General features: G+C 41.4%; 1 long non-coding RNA gene across 3 annotated transcripts in view; it reads right to left on the bottom strand.

Annotated features, from left to right (window-relative positions):
• The window catches only part of LOC109508245 (uncharacterized), a 35313-nt gene that overhangs the window by 10138 nt on the left and 17002 nt on the right, over positions 1-8173 (bottom strand). For all 3 annotated transcript variants that reach the window (XR_002166623.1, XR_002166622.1, XR_002166624.1), the window contains one exon: positions 4953-5118. This is a non-coding gene — a long non-coding RNA (uncharacterized LOC109508245). The remainder of the gene's footprint in view (positions 1-4952; positions 5119-8173) is intronic.

Raw genomic sequence — 8173 nt, 5'->3', positions numbered from 1 at the left:
GGTGGGGGGGGGGGGGGGGCGACGACATATGCGTGGGGCGCTCAGGCGTAGTCGGACTATCACAGCGCGAGCCTGCGGGCAAACAAACAACTCTGACCTCTGAAAACAACGGCAGCGGGGAGCGTCTGATAACTGCGGCCGTGCGTGCGTGCGAAGGGGAGGGCGAGGGTCGAGGGCAAAGGGGCGCACGGGCCCAGACTTTTCGGACTCCTGCTGATTTGGCCGTCTATTTCAATCAGAACGAGATTGTCAATCAAAACATTCAGGCCTCTCGGTAGACGACAGGCCTCCTGGGCAAATTCAGCGACAACGTTCGGAACGGTTTGAGCAGGTCCGATTCGAGAGGGGGGCGGGGGGATTTTACAGAAGTGAATTTGTGGAACTGAAAGTTGCCATTTTGGAAGAAATGTTGACTCCAGGAAATAAAAGGGCATCAAGGCAGCTTAGAAACTTGTTTTACAAAATAAAAGCAAAAGGTTGTGACATCGCAAGTGACAAAATAAGTTGCAATGTGCATGATTGGGAGGGAGGCCCTTCAGTTGTGATTTCACAAGAAGCGATATTTTTCTGAGACTAAAGTCAAAATGTCAGAAGAAAAATGATTTTGAAAAAGGTTTTCTTTTTACAAGATCTGTTTAGTTTTTTATTTTTTATGACGGTTAAAAAAAAGTAATAATTGTGAACTTGAAATTGGAGTTTAATACGTTTGTAGAATGCAGGATGAAAACTGTCTTTTGCAAAACAAAAGGTGCAACAATTAAAAAGTTTTTAAAAAACTATGCGAAGGAAAAAAGCTGGAAAAAAAGCAATTGATTTTTTTTTAAATATGGTTTTATTTCTCAAAAACACAACGTTGTTCATGGAGAAGGAAATCTTAAAAAAATACTTCTAAAACAAAAGAATATTTAAAAAATATTCCTTAAAAGTGAGTTTGTTTCGGGTAACATACAATTTATACCTTGACATTTTTTTTCCAAAAATATGATTGGCTTTGAAAAGAATCCGTTTCCCCCCCCCCTCCTCAAAGTATGACATTTTTACAGATTTTTTTTTTTTTTAATCCAACTTCTTCAGTGATTCTGGATAATTGACTTTCGTCTTTTTTAGTATGACCTTTTTCAAGTACTATCCACCCTAATTTTATTTGGACTATTATTTAAAATGAGGCTTTAGCCTTTGTTTCCTTGCTATTGTAAATAATGGTGTTGAAATTGCCGAACTCACGATCACAATGTCACTTTGGTCGTGCAATTTTTCCAATTGGTGTCGTCCTCTTAAGTCCGTTTCGGGGAATCCTTGTGACGATTCAGTCATCGTCCACTGGGGGTCAGTATCGGACGACGGGGGAGAGCTTTTTCCTCCATCGCGCGGTCATTAGCGGGGTTAGCGCGGTGATATACGGCCGCCGCAAAGTGCATCTCGAGCTTCGTTGAAAGGCTGAAGACGATCTATAACTCTTGCTCACGCGTATTTGACTTGCTGCTATCCGTGGCCAAAAAACACACGCGCGTTGATCCGTGTTAGTTTGGATCTTTTCTCGGGGGAACATTTGGGCCTTCGACCAAAAACACATGAGCTCATGGCGAAGTGTAGACAAGAGGACGAGTGTGAAAAAACGTGAGCGCGGATGCAGACGGCTCCCAATCAAAAGTGTGCTTGGCCGAGAACCAAGTCTCAGGAATTGCCTTTCACTGTCAGCACAGACTTAAAACTGTCCAGACCAGCCGAGCGCGTGCGTTCGTGCGTGCGTGCCTTTCTATGGCTGTGCGACACAAGCCTTGACACCCCCCTTTTATTTGGGCCGCTCCACGCAACCTTCACCCGATGACTTGTACTGAGGTTGCGTGCCGTTTCGGTAGCGCTGCATGGATTGTAAATGCTTTTTCAACGACCTTGACATCACTGATATTTTGCACGAATTGCCCCCTCCAACCCCCTCAAAAATGTGAACAGATAAAATTTTTTGAGGAAAAAAAAAACATTCATTGTCATCATTTTAATCTTTAGTCGTGTCATTGTGGCTGTAACATCTGTCCAATTTATTCCTTGGAATCTTATATTTAGTGGGTACGCACTTAAAAATGTTTTTTTTTTTTTTTTTAATTTTTGGACAATTTTGGGGAAAATATGTTTTACGAGGTATTTATTTAAAAAAAAAAATTCAGAAAACTTGTTCTTCAAAAAGAAAAGATTGTTCTCACAAAAACCAAAACAAAAAAAAGTTTCAGAGGAGAAAGATCTCAATCAAGATGAAAATTCTAACCCAAGATCATTTCTTTGATATTTTCTAACTCAACTTTTCATTTTTTGGGGGGACAAGTTTTTAGTTTTTGTTGAAACGTTTTTTTTTTCTCTTGTGGACCAAACGAGTGCAATTGCACACGTTTGGTTTGAAGGACGCCGTTTAATCCTGGCTGACCCGGAGCGCCTCTAACTACCCTGACCCACGCCCCCCATTCGTCCTCACTTGCTGTACCCCCCCTCCTGCCCCACCTTCCAAAAAATCCTTAAAGCTAGACTCCTTGTCACCATGGTGATTGCTAGACTAAACAGCCAGCAAAATTCACCAGATCTGCACCCGATTGGATGGCCAAATTGCCCCCCAGCCCTCCCCCGCCTTCTTTTTTCAGCAGGCCACTTTTGGGGCACACAATCGCACACGTGAAGTAGCCAAGGCTAACGTGTAGCCTTAACATTCTTGACGCCATAAACAAAAGCGAGCCGGACAGATGCATCAGTGGGACGGCTGGGAACGTTAAAGCCGTCCTGACAACCAGAGTGCTTAAAAAAAAAAACCACTGAGGTGAAAAAAAGAGAACTGAAGCTTCAGTTCATAAAAGTACCTAAAATTAATTGTAACGGTCACGAAAATGTTTTTCGTGCTTTCGGTCTTTCTGTTTGGCCAAACAGAAGAAGGAAAGTCATTTGGGAACTTTCATTTGCGTTACTTTTTTGAGGAATCGTGATTTCACATTTTGTTTAAGCGTTTGTCGAAATGCTTAAAACAGATCTTGATGCTTCAAAATGAGAATGATTTTTATTGACCTCGATTTTTTGTCAATTTTAATGTTTTTTTTTATTTTTTATTGTCAATTCTCAAAATGTGCATTTTGAGGGTTTGTCATTTCAGTTCAATTACCATTTGCACTAACGTCTACAACTCATCTTTAGACATTGACCAAAGTTTCTTGGCAATTCCCAAAACTTGCATCTTAAGCAATTGTCATTGTTTTTCATTTTCATTTAGCATGAGCGCTAACAGCGATAACTCAACTTTTTGTCTCCTGCTTGGACAATCTTACTCCTAAAAATGGCGATTTTTATGTTTTACATGAACAGAGTGACCGGTCGCTTGACGTGAGAGAAAAAAATATGAGAACGGACGCAAAGCGGCCGGCAGACATGTTGGAGTCCCTCAGGTCCACCGACGCGACCGATCGCTTGACCGCATTCTGGCATCATGACTCCACATCAGTCAAGGACACACACACACACACACACACACACACACACGCAGTGACGCACGCAGTGTGTGTGTGTGTGTGTGTGTGTGTGTGTGTGTGTGTGTCATCAGTCAGAAGAAGAAGAAGAAGAAGTTGCCTGGCCTCCGAGCTTGATAACGAGCCTCTTAAAGCTCGCAGGCTAATCAAGCTCAAAGAGACGAGGGGGGAAGAAAAGAAGATAGATAGCGAAGGAGAAGCCTCTTTCTCTTCTTTCCTCCACTTTTTCAATTCCCTCCTTATCTCCCTCGCTCGGCGGGGGGACCCTAATGGCCGTTCAAGGGGGGAGGGGGCTCGGCCCCCCGTCCTCCACCACATACCAGCACTGCCATACAAAATGCACATCGAGTCACAAAAAAAGTTTTTAGAGATGAGCTCATCATGAACACATTCAATGGAAAAGACGTTTAAAAAAAATAAAATAAAATAATCCAGGCATTTCATCCCAGGTACGTCTTCGTATATTTCTAATTGGTTTATTATTTCACATGGCAGGGCAAAGAAGGGAATGAAAATATCTGGCACTAAACGAGTTAAGTCGTTCGAGCATTTCTGACGGAAATGCTCAAATTAGCTTTCAACTCATCCCAAAAGATCGGCGTTCGAACTTGATGAAACCATGAGAAAAAGTGTCTTGTCAACAACCAAAAGAATCCCGGTTGAGGAGCTTTTCGAGACAAATTCACTGAGTATCTGTATTGTGACGACGGACGGGAGCGCCGGCGCATGAGAAAGAAGAGAAAAGGGAGAATCGTTCATGTTGGACGTGAAGAGCAAATGAAATAAACAGCAAGAAGTGGCTCTTCTTTCTGTGGCAGGCTTCCTCATTTTTCAACTTTAGTGGCAAAAAAAAAAAAAAAAAAAAAAAAATCATCTCCAAGTTTGGCGCACGTTTAACGTTGTTGTTTTCCTCCAAGGTTTTCGGAGTTTAATCCGAACAGCGTTTTGGTTTGTGTGTGTGAGCAACGATTTCCTGTTTATTAAAAGATGATTGACTTCAATCAAATGTTGTAACTTTTCTTTTTTAAGCAGAAATGTAATTTTTCCCCCCCTTGGAAAAATAGATTTTATTTTTCACATATAATTTGGTTAAAAAAAAAATCTGGATAGTTCTGAAGTTCTTTTTTTTTTTTTGCCGATAAGTCTTCATTCACCCAGAATTTTGTTTTCTCATCTATTTCGATTTTTACCCTTCATTTTTGCAAAGAAAAAATGATTGGACCATGACTCTTGAAAAAGAAAATGCCGATTTTCAATAAAATGTAATTTTTTTCATTTGAGATGTACTGTTGTGGGCTAAGATCACTTTCTCTCTAAAAAATTTTTTTTTAAAAAGGGGGGAAAAAAAACAGCATCTTTCTCTTGTAATATCCCAACGTGAATGTGAAAACGATGGCGTAGTGGTTGTGACGTTACGAACGCTGTTGAAATTTCGCGCGGGCTCAACCTCACCTCATCACTCTCGTCGCCTCTCATCTTGTTTTTTTTTTTTCCCATGACTTTTCTTTTTTGGACTTTTCTTGTCTCGTCTGCTCCTCCTGTCATGTGCTCATCGCCGGTCACCTCCTCAAAGTCTCCATCCACTTTTCCCACATCCACTTGGACTTGCCTTGTCATCCTGAAGTGGGGAAAAAAAAGATTGCTTTAACCTCTTTGGGGAAATTAATTCATATACATATATGTGGGCGTCACGGTGATAGACTTGGTTAGCACGTCCGCCTCAGTGTGCAGAGTTGCAGGGTTTGATCCCAGCTTCGGTTTTCCTGTGTGGAGTTTGCATGTTCTCCCCGTGCCTGCGTGGGTTTTCTCCGGGTACTCTGCTTTCCTCTCACATTCCAAAAACATGCATTGCAGGTTCATGGAAGTCTCGAAATTGTCCCTCGATGCGATTGTGAGTACGAATGGTTGTTCGTCTGTGTGTGCCCTGCGTTTGGCTGGCAACCGGTTCAGATTGTACCCCGCCTATTGCCCGATGTCAGATAGATTAGGAGTGTTCCATTAACCTGCCATGCATGTTTTTGGAATGTGGGAGGAGTACCCGGAGAAAACCCACGCAGGCACGGGGAGAACATGCAAACTGCACACAGAAAGGCCAGAGCAAGAATCGAGCTTTGCAGTTCATGAATATACACACTCAAAGTATGTATATGAGTATTTATAAAGTTAACTGTAAAGGGTCAAATACAGGATTTACACACACACACACACACACACACACACACACACACACACACACACACACACACACACGCACGCACACACACACCCTTCTTGATTGCTAATGTCAGCCCTGCAATGAGATAAGCCTGAGCCAGGCTGTCATGTCTGTCACTCTTCAAGCACGCACACGCACGCACACACACAGACACACACACACGTTATTGGAGGGTAATGGCCTCACTTGCACCAATAAGGCTGGAAATGACTCATCTGGCGCTTGTACAAACGCTTAATTCTAATTGTCTCTCTCCAATGTCACATGGCATTTGCTAAGTTTTACAGGAAGTAACGTGATAACGTGATCGCCACAAATTCTTTTGCTCAATTCACGAAAAAAGGTGTCAAGACAAGTGAAAAACAAAACCAGTCGTGGTGGATGGCGGCTGTACAAATCACAGGATGGACCTGTGCGTCGCTGGGGATGGTGTCCTACAAGGTGCCACTCTAGGTCCACGGCTCTTCACCTTTGAGATGCCCCCAGTCCTGACTATGACAAAATTCAAAATGAAGATAAGATTTGTTGTTATGCAGGGTGAAAAAAATGGTACACACCTTGGAGAAACAAGATCCTAACAAGTGGAAGTCACGCGCATTGATTGATTTTTCCTCGCATAAAACTGATCCCATGTCAGTGTGCATGCATTTTCCCGAGCTGACGCATTTTTTGTGTCCGGGCGTCATGGTCACGTGCCGCCCGTTCCTCATAAATGTCGGCCCCCGTGCACCGGCCGGCGTGAAGTCGTCCAGAGTTGTCGCGTTTTTCACCTTCGGCGTGCAAAAGTAAATGTTTAAGCCGCCTGCCGTAAACACGCCTCAATCATCGCATCGACGCGCACCTTCGTGAAAGTAAAATCCAACAGATACACACACATGCAAAAGTGTGCACACCACCTCACATCTATTTGGGGATGTGTTCCACATTCAAAGTCATGTTGAATGAGAGTCGGCACACAACTGCCGCCATCTGCAATGCCTCTGATTAACCCCAAATAAAGTTCAGCTGTTCGAGTAGCTTTTACAAGGCGGTCAGTGGTGTGGATCTTTGAGTGTGAGTTGCGCTAACAACAACTAAGAAATTAGGGAAAAAAAGGTATCATCTTACTTAAAAAAATCAATTCAACTGAAAAAGATTTTTAAAAAGGGTTTTATGAAAAAAAAAATATTTTTTAAGGAAATCAGTCGAGATGTGAAGAGAAAATAATTGTTTTTTTCAAGAAAATTAAATTCAATTAAAATATTTATTTTTAGAAAATAGTTGTAGTTTTCCATGAAAAAAAGTTATTTTTTTTTCTGTGTCGTATTTGCTTAAAAGTTGAAATCTTTAAAGAAGTTGTTAAGAAAATGAAGTCTTACATTCTGAGGTGGGGGAGGATTTTTTTTTTTGTTAAAAATGTATAATGTTTTAATTTTAAAATTTTGAAAAAGCTTTTTTTTTAAATGAAAGAAAAGCTTCTTCAAGAAGCTTAGCTAAAAAGGAATTTTGTTGATTTTCTGTGGAAAAAAAAAATCTGTATTTGTTATTGAGCGAACCAACCAAAAGCAATGAAAACAAATCGCATGAAAATGACACATGGTTATCTTATCAAAATTCTCATTAGTCGGTCCACCATGTTCAAAATAGCGGAAGTGCATGCGCGCGTGGGAAATGCTATCTTCTCCCTTTCATAACCAAAACAAAATGTCCAAACTGAACAAAATTAGCCATCAAAAAATTCCTACACTTGTCTATCTAGAAGGCAAACAAATCATTAAGGAATTTCGTGTCCACGTTCCGTCCGCTGAAAGTTGACACGAACCAGATGAGACAAAATAAAAATCAAGATGGGAAGTATCCTTTGCAAAAAAGAAATAATCCCAATTAGGAGAGAGAAGATAAACCACCCTGAAAGTGTGTGATGCAGTCGCCCTCTTGTGGCTCGCAAAAGAATCACGGAATGAGCGATATTGAACTTTTTCAAATCCGCATTTGTTCAGCACAGTTCAGTTGTATTTAACTTTTCAGTACGCTACATTTGCATTTCATTTTTTCAGTCTTTGTTTTCAAACATACAGCAGGTCCCCTGTTTTTTTTATTGACCTCATGCACAGTGCATTTTAATAAAATGATTATTTGAGTGTAGGTTTTTTTTTCTTTCAGGACAGTATTTAAGCAAGTTCAAACTGGGCATCATCTAACATAATTGGACGCACTGACATCTTTTCAAATCAAAATTTGAATAGATTTTTTGTTGGGGGTCCGGAAAAACTCATCTTTGTAGTTCTTCATCCACTTTTCGCACACTTTTATTTAATTTTGCGGTGGTAACCCTCCCCCCATCAACCACCACCAAATAATAGCCACCCCACCGCCCAATACGCCCCATCCCTCTCTCAGTATCTCTCAGTTTCGAGGAAGCTGCCGGGCTTCTTGGCTGGAGCCACAGTTCTGCTCCATCCATCATCCTTATCACAGG

Source organism: Hippocampus comes, unplaced genomic scaffold (genome assembly GCF_001891065.2).
Source record: "Hippocampus comes isolate QL1 unplaced genomic scaffold, H_comes_QL1_v1.1 scaffold265, whole genome shotgun sequence".
Lineage (NCBI taxonomy): Eukaryota > Metazoa > Chordata > Actinopteri > Syngnathiformes > Syngnathidae > Hippocampus > Hippocampus comes.
This window is presented reverse-complemented; position numbering and strand designations above follow the sequence as displayed.